The sequence below is a fragment of the Dipodomys ordii genome, unplaced genomic scaffold (genome assembly GCF_000151885.1).
Source record: "Dipodomys ordii isolate 6190 unplaced genomic scaffold, Dord_2.0 Scaffold123, whole genome shotgun sequence".
Classification (NCBI taxonomy): Eukaryota; Metazoa; Chordata; class Mammalia; order Rodentia; family Heteromyidae; genus Dipodomys; species Dipodomys ordii.
In genome coordinates, this window is record NW_012267339.1 from 317,778 (window position 1) to 330,694 (window position 12,917).

A 12,917-nucleotide genomic window follows, 5' to 3' on the forward strand; every position below is an offset into this window, starting at 1 on the left:
GATTTTAGAAAGCTGAACTGACCCCCCACCCCAAAGAAAAGCAGATGCTACACCCTTTCTCACAGACAGCAGAGTTTGTGACACATAATCAGATCTGGTAACAAGGCGCCGGCTTACCAACTCCTTTACCTTTCGTAAGAGGGATACTCACCGGGCATTGTTTTGTTCTCTAATGAGCCAGATTTTTCCATGACAAAATATTCAGGGCATGTTAACTACATTAAAATACTAGTTGACATTATATGTATATGGCAATAGAACAACGAAATCAATTGTTATGTATAATTAAAACACACCCATTTAAATGAAAAATAAATTCCAATATCACTGAATGATGGGTGAAGGTGTTCCCTCAGCTTCCTAATTTCCATGCAAATCATGGATCCTCAAGATCTACTCGTGGGAGCATTTTGGAGTGTCTTACATCAAGGGGAGTCTCACAAAGTAGAAGTTTTTGCTTTTGTTTTTGTTTTGTCCTGGGGCTTGAACTCAGGACCTGGGCACTTTTGTCCTTATGCTTTGTTTGTAAAAGCTAGCACTTTACCACTTGAGCCACAGCACCACTTCTGGCTTTTTCTGTGTATGTGATACTGAGGAATCAAACCCAGGGCTTCATGCATGCTGGACAAACACTCTACCACTAAGCCACTTTCCCAGCCCAACAAGGTAAAAGTTTTAGCATTTATTTTAATATGACAGAATAGAGAGGGATGAAAATCTAGGAGAAACATTCCCTACTCCCCACCTAAGAAAAAGGAGCTAAAGGGCTGGGAAGGTGGCTCAGTGGTAGAGTGCTTGCCTTGCATGCCTGAGGCCCTGGGTTCGATTCCTCAGCACCACATAAGCAAAAAGAAAAAAGCCAGAAGTGGCGCTGTGCTCAAGTGGTAGAGTGCTAGCCTTGAGCTGAAGAGCTGAGGGACAGCACCCAGGCCCAGAGTTCAGGCCCCATGACTGGACCCAAAAAAAAAAAAAAAAGAAAGAAAAAGGAACTAAAGACTCAAAAATGACAGAGCTTATCTGCTGTCTTGATTCTTACTGAGCTTGAGAATACACACAGTCAGGTCCATTAGACAATGATTCTGGGAGGCCAAGATAGGTGTTGTTTATTACTCTCAAATATGGATATAGATCTGAACCTCCCTAAAACCCAGGGACAATAGGTGAACCTTAGGCTTTTCTTTCCCAAGATATGCTGCCCATCTTTCTGTATCTTACCCATTCATGAAGAATCCAAAGCTTTGGGTTTTTTTTTTTTTCCTACCATTTCTTTGAAATAGTAAAAAGCAGATGCAGATGGCTGCTCTTAAGTCTCCCTGTCCTGTAATTTGGCATCTAAAAGGAAGTATGGAGGAAGGGAGAACTAGTTGCTCAGGTTTTCATGTGTGTGTGTGTGCGTGTGCGTGTGTGTGTATGTGTGCACGCACACCAGTCCTGGGGCTTGAACTCAGGCCTTGTGTGCTGTCCCTGAGCTTTTGTTTTTGTTTTGTTTTGTTTTTTTGGGTCCGGTCATGGGGCCTGAACTCTGGGCCTGGGCACTGTCCCTCAGCTCTTCAGCTCAAGGCTAGCACTCTACCACTTGAGCCACAGCACCACTTCCAGCTTTTTCTGCCTATGTGGTGCTGAGGAATCAAACCCAGGGCCTCATGCATGCAAGGCATGTGCTCTACCACTGAGCCACCTTCCCAGCCCCATGTCCCTGAGCTTTTGTGCTCAAGGCTATGTTTCTAAAACAACTTGAGTCTCAGCTCTACTTCCATCTTTCTTGATGACTAATTGGAGATAAGAATTTCACAGACGATTCTTGCTCAGGGTGGCTTCAATTTTTTTTGTTTTTGTTTTTGTTTTGTTTTGTTTTGTTTTGGTCAGTCTGGGGCCTGAACTCTGAGCCTGGGCGCTGTTCCTCAGCTCTACAGCTCAAGGCTAGCGCTCTACCACTTGAGCCACAGCACCACTTCCGGCTTTTTCTGCTTATGTGGTGCTGAAGAATTGAACCCAGGGTCTTGTGCATGCAAGGCATGGCTTCAAATTTTGATCCTCAGAACTCAGGCTCCTGAAAAGCTAGAATTACATGCATGAGGTTTTTTAGTGTTTTAATTCATGATTCTAATGTTTGAGTCTGGTCCTTTTGATATTTCTTTAAAATACCCTACTTTTCTTGTCTTCTCATCTATCTATCCCGTCTCATCTCCCCCTTAAATGACTTTGATCTCTTTTAATCTTAAAACATTTGCAGAGGGGCTGGGAAGGTGGCTCAGTGGTAGAGTGCTTGCCTTGCATGCATGAGGCCCTGGGTTCGATTCCTCAGGACCACATAAGCAAAAAGAAAAAAAGCCGGAAGTGGCGCTGTGGCTCAAGTGGTAGAGCGCTAGCCTTGAGCTGAAGAGCTGAGGAACAGCGCCCAGGCCCAGAGTTCCGGCCCCATGACCAGACCCAAAAAATCAAAACGAAACATTTGCAGAACATCTGTGGTTCCTCCTCTGTAGCTGCTTCTGAGCTGAAATGTAGTAACTACCTCAGTCAAACATCCTCTGAAAACATCCCTGGCACAGAACCTCTCTGTGGAGGCCATCAAAGGTAAACACAAGGCTGTATGTAAAGAGAGCCAAGCAGATAATGCACACTGAGGGATAAGTTTAGTCTTTTTTTTTTTTTTTGATCCGGTTGTGGGGCCTGAACTCTGGGCCTGGGCACTGTCCCTCAGCTCTTCAGCTCAAGGCTAGCACTCTACCACTTGAGTCACAGTGCCACTTCGGCTTTTTTTTTTTTTTTTCCTGCTTATGTGGTGCTGAGGAATCAAACCCAGGGCCTCATGCATGCAAAGCAAGTGCTCTACCACTGAGCCACCTTCCCAGCCCATAAGTTTAGTCTTATACATAAATTAAGAGAAGTTTGTTGTGAGCAAACTATGTCAGAAGCAGAATATACTTATGTCTTTCTACAATATTAGAATTTATCAAATAGCAAGTTTATAAACTACATCGATTCTGTTGGAATTAATTTGATTACTTATCCAAGTACTAATTTTGCTTAATATTCTTGAACTACTGGCAACTCATGTTCTTTCATTCCAATGTTGTGTAAGTATGTATGTGTGTGTGTACATGCAAGTGCCAGTATGGGCTCTTGAACCCAGGGCCAGAGCTTTTTCTGCTCAAGGCTAGCATTTTACCACTTGAGCCAAAGCTCTACTCCCTGCTTTTCTGCTAGTTCATTGGAGATAAAGATCTCAGGGATGGAAGGGCTGCTGTGGCTCAAGTGGTAGAGCGCTCACCTTGAGCTGAAGAGCTGAGGGACAGCGCCCAAGCCCAGAGTTCAAGCCCCATGACCGACAAAAAAAAAAAAAAAAATATCTCAGGGACTTTTCTGCCTTGACTGGCCTCAAACTGTAATCCTCAATCTCAGACTCCTGAGAAGCGAGGATTATAGGACTGTGCCACCAACACTTGGCTTTGTATTCCAAGCTTAATTACTAACATTAACTCTCAGATCTCACATTATACTTCCCATTACGATATATAGCTTATAGAATAGCTAAGAAAGGGTTAAAGCAGCTGTAGGGTTCAAATGATTGGTTAGAAAAATGACGATGGTATTGTAATAGGTACTTATAAGCTGCTTTTCCTACAAAACACTGACTCCTTACTTGGGCCCCCAAATTAACTGAAAGTGCCAGGTAGCAGCCATGAGTAATGGGAATATGCAAAGGGAATCTAAAACACAGGAAGAGATCCCTAAGTTTATGAGAGAAAATGTTGTAATTTAAACTGCTAGATTGGCAGGTGACCAGCATCTGTTAAGACAAAACAGCTCACCTATGTCACGAGATGACAGAGATATTTTTGAGTCTTTTACTCACCTAAGGATTAATGAAAAGCTTTATTCTAGCTGAAGTGCTTGGAACTATAGATATCCAACTCAACAAAATAAAGACCCAAGCCCAGAAACAAGCCTCCTGAAGTGGTCCTGAGGAAGAATTTCACCAAGTCCCTCAACTTCAATAAAAACCTTGCATGATAAATTCCCATCATGAATTGAAAATATATTCCTTTTCGAATAAAACATTATTGTCACGTTTGCTGCTTCTTTTTTAAGAGGCAACTGAAAAGATGCTTTTGTAGGGCCCTGTGAATTAACTAAAAGTCCCACAACTTGGTATCTGTGCCCTTTGATCTGAATCACCTAGGGCTTCAGGAGGAAAGAAAATATTCAATGATAAACATCTTCTGTGGCCTGTAACCTACCCCTCAAACGGGAAAGCCTTATCATCTGAAAAAAAAGCTCAAAACTCAGGAGATCATCTTGTTCCTGTTCTGTTCCAATAATAAAGTGATTAAAAAAAAAAACTCCTCCAGAACTCCTCCAAGGATGAAGATATAGATAATGGTCAGCCAGGCTAGACTTGAAACTGGGTACTGTTTTAACTACATACCTTTTACACCCCTATCCCCCAATTCTCCCTATTTAACCAGAAATCAATATCTAAAGCTCTGAAGATGGCTGAAGTTGTACTGACATGCTATCTCCCCATAGCTATGATGTAATAACAAATCTCATTACTCTGTCCTTCACCTTGTCTCTTTTGTTTTATTTTTGTCAGTTGTGGGGCTTGAACTCTGGGCCTAGGCGATATCCTTCAACTCTTCAGCTCAAGACAAATACTCTACCACTTGAGCCACAGTACCACTTCTATTTTTCTTCTGCTTTATTGGAGATAAGAGTCTCATGGACTTTCCTGCCTCAGCTGGCTTTGAATGGCGATCCTCAGATCTCAGCCTCCTGCATATCTAGCATTACAGGAATGAGCCAGTAATGCCCGGCTGACCATGTATGCCTCTATTTGGCATATGGGAGCAAGTGGCTGGACCTAAATGGGACTCTCAAACTTTGGACCCGGGGTCTAAAAACCTAGAGACAAAAATTAGGCCAGGCGCCCGTGGCTAATGCCTGTAATCCTAACTATTTAGGAAACTGAAATCTGAGGATTGCAGTTCAAAGCCAGCCCTGAGTCCATGAGACTCTTATTTCCAATTAACCAGCAGAAAACTGGAAGTGGTGCTGTGGCTCAAGTGGTAGAGTGCTAGCATTGAGCTGAAGAACTGAGGGACAGCACCCAGGCCCAGAGTTCAAGCCCCACAACTGACAAAAAAAAAAGAATTGGGATAGCTACACTGACCTTTCGGTAATAAGCACAAGAAAAAGGCTTGCCATTTCTGCCTCCAAGTGATATTTGAATTTCTCCTGCAATCACCTTAGGTTCCAGGAAGGGAAGAACTGATTGATATCTTTTTTTTAGAGTAATAATTTTTTTCTTTTAATTTTATTGTAAAGATGATATACAGAATGGTTATAGTTACACAAGTCAGATAATGAGTACATTTCTTTTGAACAGTGTCACCCACTCCCTCACTGGCTCCCAGTTTTCTCCAACAACCCTCCTATCCCCCAAGTTGTACAATTTATTTCTAACATAGTGTCTAATGGGTATCACTGCTGAATTGGTTCACACTTTGTTCCATTGTTTCTGTAGTTACCCTTCCCCTCAGATAAATTTATATACAAGACAAAGGGAACAGGAATCAAAAATAGCAACAAAAGGGAATAAACCAAAGAAACAACAACAAGAAAACTGCAAACAGTAAAATAAAAAAAAAAAACTCGTGTTTCCATTTCTTGGAGTTCATTTTGATAAGCATCATTTTATATGATCATATGCACATAGCTATTGAGCCTTTATGATCCTCTCTCTCCTAAGAATATCCTTTTTTTTGGGGGGGAGTCCAGTTGTGGGGCTTGAACTCTGGGCCTGGGCACTGTCCCTCAGCAATTCAGCTCAAAGCTAGTGCTCTACCACTTGAGCCACAGCGCCACTTTCGGCTTTTTTCTTTTTTCTTATGTGGTGCTGAGGAATCGAACCCAGGGCCTCAGGCATGCAAGGCAAGCGCTCTACCACTGAGCCACCTTCCCAGCCCCAAAATATCCATTTTTTTGTTCTCACTGTATGAATGTTTACATTGCTGTTTAATCATGTTCAAGTGTAATTTTTTTTACTATCTATGGGGTTAACTTGTATATTTATAGTCATATTCTAATTATTACAAATGAGGGAAACTGTGCAGCTCTAGTTTCTTTGGGCCTGGCTTATTTCGCTTCATATAATTTTCCAAGCCTTCCCATTTCCTATAAATGAAGCAATGCCATTCTTTCTGATGGAAGCATACAATTCCATTGTGTACATATACTACATTTTCATGATCCATTTGTCCACTGAGGGGCATCTGGGTTGGCTCGCCAAGGAAAAAAATAGCAGAACCTCACAAGAAAGAACATCCTCCAAATGAGGACTATTACCTATACTGACTGGGCTTCAGCCTGGAACCTTCTTATGGAACCAGATTACAAAAGCAAGTTCTGAAGTACCTCTCCTAAAAACAGAACGGAGATAATGATCAACAGACCACACTTTGACCTGGATGGTACTATTATGTACATCTCTCACTCTGTGTCAATTTCACCTTAAAGCTCCCAGTGAGCTGAAGTGCTTACTTTGCACCTTTCCTCAGAATGCCTAAGATCATAACAGATTTTTCTCTGACCATCTTGCCCCCTCCACCCTCCACCCCCACCCCTGACTCCTTCCTTGTCTTATTTGATGAACTGGGACAAGTCTGTCTACTTACCTCTACAGTGCCCTCCAGTTAGGCCTCTGCCCTAGAACAATTCCCCTAGCTTCCAGATAAGGAACAAAGACCCAGGAGTTATATCCAAAATTATCAAGCAAGTAAATTGTAACATTGGTATTTAAATCCTAGTCTAGCCGGGCGCTAGTGGCTCACACCTGTAATCCTAGCTACTCAGGAGGCTGAGATCTGAGGATCGCGGTTCAAAGCCAGCCCGGGCAGGAGAGACCATGAGACTCCTATCTCCAATAAACCACCAGAAAACCGGAAGTGGCGCTGTAGCTCAAGTGGTAGAGCGCTCGCTTTGAGCTAAAGAGCTGAGGGACAGTGCCCAGGCCCAGAGTTCAAGCCCCACGACCGACAAAAAAAAAAATCCTAGTCTAATTCTCAGACTGTGTATATTTCCCTGGAGTACACAGAAATGGGAATAAAAGTAGTTGATAACAGGACCAGGTATAAAAGAGACAACTACTCAGGTCCACAGATCAGAAGTAGATCTGGACCTCGATCCTCCATGCTACCTTGATAGCTGATGATAGATACATGTTACCATAGCTAGCTTTTATGGATTAAAAAGGAGACCTGTGAACTTCTTACCTAGGACTGACCTCTAATGAAGATCCTCCTGAACTCCACCTCTTAACTAGCTAGAATAACAGACATGAGCCAGACATGAGCCATCATATCCAGCTTCTAATATTATCGTCTGTGCTTACAAATTCAAAGGACATTTATGCATGCACCTAAATTTTGACAACTAGCTCTACAAAGAACAAGAAATATTTCATGTATCACTGTTCTCTACAAACAGAAGGTGAAAGAAAGGTTTGGGAAAACAACAGAAATGTCTGGGACTCTTCAGGCTAAAAATGTAAAGTACGTGGGAAAGGACAAAAAGGAACATGGATTAAACTGTTGTGGGAATTTTTGTACAAAGTCAAAATATTAGCACAAGGAGAAACTTCTTGAAGCTGAAAAGCCATAAAAATCCTATAGATTCAAATACACTTTAGATAAATTCATGAGATTTAAATTTGTCAGATCCCATAGGTTTACCTAAACAGTAATAGAAAAAGTAGATATGATACAAAGTAAAAAGCCCAATTCAATATTTTTTTTAATAAATCATACCTCTGAGGCTAGGTGCCAGTAGGTGCCTGTGGATCACACTTGTAATCCTAGCTATTCAGGGGGCTGAGATCTGAGGATCACAGTTCAAAACAAGCATAGGCAGGCAAGTCTATGAGACTCTTATCTCCAATTAATCATCAAAAAGCCAGAAACAGAGCTGAGGAAAAAGTGAAAAAGTTAAGGGACAGCACCCAGGCTTGAGTTCAGGCTCCTGTCCTGTCATAAACAAACCTCAAAAATGGACAAAATACTTGAAAAGAAAATTCACTAAAAGCAAGCCTAGGGATATAACTCAGGGCATTTTAACCTCTGTTTTTTAACAGTTAAGTGAAAGTGAATCCAAACTTTAGGCCCTAGGCCCAAACTGAGAGGTTCCAGATGTCAAGTCTAGCACGTAGCCTAACACACCAAGTAACAAGATGAATAACAGTGAAGGACAGAGAAAAAAGGTTTAATTGACATGACATTGGTATGCTGGAGAAAAAGGCAAAACTAGTACTATTGCTCAAATTTTAGCTTTGGGTTTAAAAAGAGGAAGAAAGGGGGAAAGTAAGAGGCATGCAGAATTACTAAACAGTCCTGCTGAAAGTATGGCCTGGTTGATCATTACTGAGGAATTCTAGAAAAGTTGTTATTGCTATTGGCATTTGAAGAAAGCAAGCTGGCCAAGATAAGCACTGTTGCTGGGTGGGTGGTCCATCCTGCAGAAGCTCTGCTCTTCCTTTTCTTAGGGATATTTTCTTTCATCCCTCCTTGCAAACTTGTTATCCATCAATCTTGTCCTTCCTGGGTTCCAAGATGACTACAGGGTGAATCTCCTGAAGCAAAGACAGATTAAAAAAGAAAAAAAATGTCTTGGGGCTGGGAAGGTGGCTTAGTGGTAGAGTGCCTGCCTAGCATGCATGACCCCTGGCATTGATTCCTCAGTACCACATAAACAGAAAAAGCTGGTTGTGCTGTGGCTCAAGTGGTAGAGTGCTAGCCTTAAGCACAGAGAGGCTCAGGGACAGAGCCCAGGCCCTGAGTTCAAGGACTGGCAAAACAAACAAACAAATCTCTCTTCTGGTTTTAGTTCATTTAGAGCCCAAAAGCATCTATTAAAAAAGTACTTTTTAGGCTCGTAAGTAGCGGCGGCGGCAGCGAAGGGTTTAGCTTGATGCCACACACCATTTTGCTGGTGCAGCCTACCAAGAGGCCAGAAGGCAGAACTTACACCATGAATCTGTGAATGAATGCATGTGAGGTGTTTGTAAAATGTATGAAGAACATCTGAAGAGAATGAATCCCAACAGCCCCTCGATCACATATGATATCAGTCCGTTGTTTGATTTCATCGACGATCTGGCAGATCTCAGCTGCCTTGTTTACCGAGCTGATACCCAGACATACCAGCCTCACAACAAGAACTGGATCAGAGAGAAGCTCTATGGACTCCGTCGGCAGGCCCAACAGGCTGGGAAATAATTGAGTTGGAAGCATTAGTGCACAGGGGGTGGGCTTGGAACAAAGTTGTGTACAATGTGCTATAGTGGGAGTTTGTATTACAGTGATGCTGTTTCCATTTTGTTACAGTATAGCCACGAGTGAATGTATTAGATGAAATGAGGATCTTTCTATTGAAGGCCCTCATTGTATCTTCTTTTTTCTTTTTTACTTAAACATTTCTGTGATGATTTAGGTAGAAGTTGTTCGTTGTCAGTTAAGTTTGGTTCCAGTCCTTCAAACTGTTCCTGTCTACTTTATAACACTCACATACTAACTAACCCTTCAAGACGGGGTGGTGTGGAAACAATTTAGCTATGTACTCAGATAAAGTCTTATAGTGCAAAGGAAATAAGTGTTCTTTAGTTTAAAAAAAAAGTACCTTTTACAAAAGGGACATTCTCACATAGTACAAGCAGGGCTGAAAATTCACATTATTTCTGAAAGAAGCCAGAGAATACATACTACTATCCTACATTACTGTAAGACCTAGTAGCCATCCTTATAATCTTCAGTATTGCAATCTGTGTTTTTCTTTTGTTGTTGTTGGTGGTGGTCATGGGGCTTGAACTCGGCTGGATGCTGTCCCTCAGCTCTTGAGCTCAAGGTGGGCACTGTACCACTTGAGCCACAGTGCCACTTCTGGTTTTCTGGTGGTTAATTAGAGATAAGAGTCTCACAGACTTTCCTTGATGGCTTTGAACCATGGTGCTCAGAGCTCAGTCTCCTGAGTAGCTAAGAGCCACCAGCACCCAGCCAGCAGTTTACAATTTAAACATCAAAAAAAAAAAAATTAGACATCATGGGCTCTGGGGGGGCTAGAGGTGGGGAGTAGCTCAAATGGTAGAGTACTTGCTTAGTAAGCATGAGGTCCCAGGTTCAATTCCTAGTACTACAAAAAATAAAAGGAGAAAATATTTATGACAGAATATTAGACAAAAAAGATTAAATGATATGGACAAAATGCTCCCAGCTATGTTAAAATAAGAAACACAAGTTGGGCGCCGGTGGCTCATGTCTGTAATCCTAGCGACTCAGGAAGCAGAGATCTGAGGGTCACAGTTCAAAGCCAGCCCGAGCAATCAAACCCAAGAGACTAACTCTCCAAACTAACCACCAAAAAGCCAGATAGGCTCTAGCTCAAGTGTAGAATTCTAGACTTGAATACAAAAGCTCAGGGACAACACCCAAGTCCTGAGCTCAAGCCCCAAGACCAGCGCATGCGCACGTGTGTGTGTGTGTGCGCGCGCGCGCGCGCACACGCGCACACACACACACACACACACTCTCTCAAATTGATCAGAGGGAGTAGACCAGTGAAAGAGCTCATGTCTGGCATATACAAATCCTTCGGTTCAATTCCTAGCCACACACACACTAATGGCAGACAGAAAGTAAATAATAGACTCCAAATCTTCTGTAGCAATTATTTCTTTGTTTTTTGTTTTTTGTTTTTTTTTTTAATTTTTGGTCTGGTCTTGGGGCCTGAACTCTGGGCCTGGGCGCTGTCCCTCAACTCTTCAGCTCAAGGCTAGTGCTCTACCACTTGAGCCACAGCACCACTTCTGGCCTTTTCTATTTATGTGGTGCTGAGGAATCAAACTCAGGGTCTCATGCATGCAAGGCAAGCACTCTATCACTGAGCCACCTTCCCAGCCCCAAATTAATCTAATCTTAAACCTCTAAAAAGAAAGGAGAAAGTAAATCAACCTTAGTCAGCTGGATATAGCTTGGAACATTTTTATTGTTGTGTTTTACTTCTTTTGAATTTGGGGTAAGTTTTTGGTTTGGGTTTTAGCTTTTGTTTTTGTTTTTCTCTTTTCTTTCTCCAAGTCCCTCCAGGCAAAACACAAGGGAGAAGTACTGGCAGAAGTATAGCTACACTAAGAACAGCAAGCCAGTTTGGGGAAAAGGAAGAATCCGGAACACATTGGTCTGTGTCCCTCTGCTCAGAGCAAGACAGGTACAGCAGGAAGCATCTCGGATTGCCTGGCCAGCCCAACACAAAACAAGGCCTGAACACATGGCTCCACAGGAGAAAACCAGCTAATTGGGTAGAGAAGAAGCCTTCACCTTATTTCATCATGGATGAATACCAGGAAGTAGCATAGAAGAATTTCCCCTCACCTCACTGGAGAAGGGGGAAAATGCTGCTGAACTTCCCTACTGGGGGAGGGGATGGTACCAGGACTTGAACTTGGGCCTTGTGCTCACTCAGTGGGCTTTCTTGCTTACAGTTGACACTCTACCAAGTATATCACTCCTGCTCGCACAACTCAGAGCTTTTTTGTTTTGTTGTTGATGTTGTTGATGTTGTTTCTTTGTTTTTCTTTTCCATTACTGGGGTTTGAACTCAGAACTTTGCACTTATTAAGCTGGCATTCAATATTGTTTTCTCAGGCCTCCCCAAATTTCCCTAGAAATTTCCCCCACACTGACTCAGAAGGTCTGAGTGCAGGGACTCGGAAGTATTTCAGTGGCAGGAGAGCATGCCACGTGTCTACCTGAGAGGAGGACCATTGCAATGCCTTCCATCATTTTCATGTGTGTATAGGTCCTGGGACTTGAACTCAGGGTACCGGCACTGGCCCCAAGCTTTTTTTTTGGGGGGGGGTCCGGTCATGGGGCCTGAACTCTGGGCCTGGGTGCTGTCCCTCAGCTCTTCAGCTCAAGGCTAGCGCTCTACCACTTGAGCCACAGCGCCACTTCCTGCTTTTTTTTCTTTTTGCTTATGTGGTGCTAAGGAATTGAATCGAGGGCCTGCCATGCATGCAAGGCAAGTGCTCTACCACTGAGCCACCTTCCCAGCCTCCCCAAGCTATTTTGCTCAAGGCTAGCACTCTACCACTTGATCCACAACTCTACTTCTGGTATTTTGGTAGTTAACTAGGAATAAGCGTCTCACACAACTTTCCTGCCTGGGCTGGCTTTGAATCTTGATCCTGACTCAGATCTCAGCCTCCTGATTAGCTAGGATTAAAGGTGTGAGCCACTGATGTCTGGTTTCCCCTTTCTTTATGTAGTAGCTTATTTCATCTCCCTATTCCCTTATTCTATTACTCTTCTTTTTTTGTTCTTTTGACAGTACTGAGGCTTGAACTCAAGAGCTTCACAGTCTCACGGCTGCCACACCACCACTTGAGCCATGGCTCCAGCCCAGCTTTTTGCTAGTTAATTAGAGATGGAGTCTCCTGCATTTTTCTGCCAGGCCTCTGAATTATGATACTCTAGACCTCAGCCTTCTGAGTAGCTAGGCATGATCCACCAATGCTCAGCAATAGTATTATCCTTCTGGTCCTTAATAGTACCATACAAAACCCCTAGCCCACTGCTCATATAATGTGTTTGGTCATACAGATAATATTATCAGTGGTACTTTACTATTTATAAATATCTAGTTGAGTTCTGAATTGGTGAATCTGTTGGGACTGAGATATACGCACATGAGTAGTGAGAAACAACTGATCAACCAAGCTCAAACCGTCCTTTGAGAAAATAGACAATAAAAGCATAAAAACCCCATACACTGAACACAAGGAATAAGAAGAATGTTCAATAAAAATGAAAAAAAGGAAAATCAAAGGAGGAGACAACAATGCTTGATAAGAAATGTACACATTACCTTGC

At 42.6% G+C, this 12,917-nt stretch overlaps 1 pseudogene; it reads left to right on the top strand.

The window, feature by feature from the left end:
* Window positions 1-8,964: 8,964 nt before the first annotated feature.
* Window positions 8,965-9,401, top strand: LOC105995927 (annotated as a pseudogene).
* The last annotated feature ends 3,516 nt before the right edge of the window (window positions 9,402-12,917 follow it).